We start from the raw sequence: 2,943 nt of genomic DNA on the forward strand, positions 1-2,943 counted from the left end.
TTTACGAATCATTGTGCCAGAGGATCTCTTGGATACCTGCCAGCTTTAATGGTTGATGCTTCACGACATGACAAAGAACTACAGCTGATAGAAGGTCTGTGTTGGTGTGCAAAGCAGCCAGTTAGATTCTCCCTCTGGCATAGAGAATTATAATAAAGTCATGGAGGGCTCCCCTGAGCAATAGCTTCTTGTGAGGTGAAGAAAGAATGACTCTCCAGCCTCAGTCTTGAAAGCCATGCAGAATGATTGTTCTGCCAGAGTGCAAGTATATGTTCCTCACACCAATGTAGAATATAAAACTGGGATTACAAAGCATAACAAAAACAAACAAACAAAACCTCTGCATTTCTCTTCCCCCATCCTTCACTATGGGACCTTTAGCTTCCTCTAAAGTACCCTGTGACTATCCCCATGGTCTCATGAGATAACATGTTCTCCCCTGTTCTCAGAAATATAAAGTCATCCATCATTAACGTGTTCTGTGACCATCACCCAAAGCCTTGAAATTATAGCCTGCCACTATTGAAGAACACAGCTCTGCTATGATCTCTGCATTCCCTGATGTGCTACTCTGATCTCCTTTTACATGGGAATAATTCCTCTCCCATATATTTACATTCCATTTCATTATGTGAATAGAAAAGCAATTCTCTTGGTCACCCATAGTTTACAGAGATTTTATTGAAACAACTGTCTCAAGTTGAACCCACTGCCTCCTCTCTTGTGACTCGGGCACACGTTTATGGGGCTTAGGATAACAGATCACCTCAATGACAGCCACTTTACTGCATATCATATGTCCCTTATCTTGCTTTGGCTGGGACATTCAGGTGACCCCATGTCCTGATATAAAAAGAGAGATTGTTGAGCTCACTCTTAACATGAGAGTTCCAATGTCTCTAGTCATGCCAAAGAAAGCAGTAGCTTGGTACATAACCTCAGATCTCTTCATCAGACCTTAAATGTGGTGACACCCTTCCCCCTGTTGAAGTTGAAATGGCTTCTACCACATAGGATGGGACTGGAGAGGGTAAGATGGAACCTTGTTGGTAGATTATATTTATTCTGAGGTCCTCACTACCACCTCAGAGAATGCAGACTGCAGGAGTGACAGGAAAATTGAAGGGAAGCCTTGGAAAGCAGCATAATAGCTAGTGTAGAAAAAAAAATACACATGTAAAAGCCAGCAAAGAAAGAGGGCTACTTGGTTTTCTGAGTAAATCATCACTGGCTCTGTTGTCTAAACCACGAGAAAGGTTCTTGTTCTCACACCTTTGTTTGCTTCCAAGTTTCCTCTCTAATACAAAGTTTTAGAAGCTGTAAAATGTCTTGGTAGAGATGAAAACTCACTATATCTGCCACAAACAGGAAGGTCTCCCATTACCTTCCAAGCATCAGGGAATGACCCACAAAGCTAAAAATTATGGAGGGAAAATTCATAAATTTATGAAGGTTAGGAAATATCAAACACTAAAGTTTAAGTTCTTGAAGTTTTGCCATTATAAAGAATTTCATAGAAAGCTCTATTTAGTCCTATTCAGAAGCAGACAAAATGAACCAGTTTCTTTGTGGTACATGGGGCCAAGTTGTCTATCATCAACTTATTTGGATTTATTTATGTTTGTTATAAAGAGGACCCTCTTAACCACTGCAGCCACTTCCTCTGATACAAATTTGTTCTCTTTTCCCTTATGGACGACAACACCCAATGATCACTGTTGAATTTATGTGTGTGTGTGTGTGTGTGTGTGTGTGTGTGTGTCCATGTGTGTCTGAGTGAGCTCTTAAGATTCCCAGTGTCCCTAAAAGAAGAAGAATGTAGATGTGCTCACTATTAGAAAAATTAATAAGACTTTCAGAATGATACTCAAACTAAGTGCATGTGACTCTGCACTTAGTTAAAAATAATAAAGATGCTGCAAATAAATGTTGGCCTTTTTGAAATTATATGTATGTAGAAACTTAAACAGAACAATAAAGTAAGGTATTGGTTTTTTAAAGTAAAGAGGAGAAAAGAGGGTGATCAGAATTGGTGTTTTTTCAGGTAAAACCAGATTTATCTTATCTCATTTAATCTAGAATCAATCATTTGTCTTTGACTATTTCTTAGAATAATTCCTTGTGGTTTGAGGGCTTAAGAAATTAGACCCACATCTACCTGTTCCTTTTCCATACTCCTATATATGTGAATCAGCTTACTCTTCATGGAGTTCTTTCACTGTCCTAGACCTTGGCTCAGTAGAGAGTGCTTAGTGTTTGATAGAGAATTATCTTCACAGTTCACTTTCCAATACTTTTCCTTAATGCTTAGTCATCCTGCATAACTGAAAGCAAGAGATCACACTGAGGGAATCAGACCTTGGCATTCCTGACTTCAGTTTTTGTAGTCAGTTCACCAAACCTCACTATGCTTTTTCCCCCCAACACTACAGGCTTGTTAATTATATATAAGTCCAGCTCATGAGCTACAAGAGGTGAAGGTGTTCCCATTGGTGTTTGGAACCGAAAGCAGCATGCTGCTGGTGGCTGGGAACATTGGACTCAGTTACTCAACTCTTACTTATCTCTATAGCCAACCCCAGGCATGACTGTGATGACCCTGGGAGTTGGAGGATGTGGGACTTGGTTTGTTTTATTTGATCCACAGGTAGAGTTATATGGAAGTTAATAGCATGGGCTTTGGAATCCAACAGCCTCAAGGGCACGCACATCTTTGTTCTGACATATATTATGTGTGAACTTGTAAAAGTCTCTGAATCTATCTGTGTTCATTTCATCTATAAAATAGACACTATGTCTATCTCATTGGACTGACATGAGGGTTAAGTGTGAAAGTGCATGTAACATGCTTAGGATGGAGTAAGTCCTTATAAGTTAGGTACTAAAATTGTTACAAATAGTATAAGATTGGCCTTCAGGAAGTTAAGGCTGGAGATTTCCAGG

The sequence above is a fragment of the Eptesicus fuscus genome, chromosome 14 (genome assembly GCF_027574615.1).
Source record: "Eptesicus fuscus isolate TK198812 chromosome 14, DD_ASM_mEF_20220401, whole genome shotgun sequence".
Classification (NCBI taxonomy): Eukaryota; Metazoa; Chordata; class Mammalia; order Chiroptera; family Vespertilionidae; genus Eptesicus; species Eptesicus fuscus.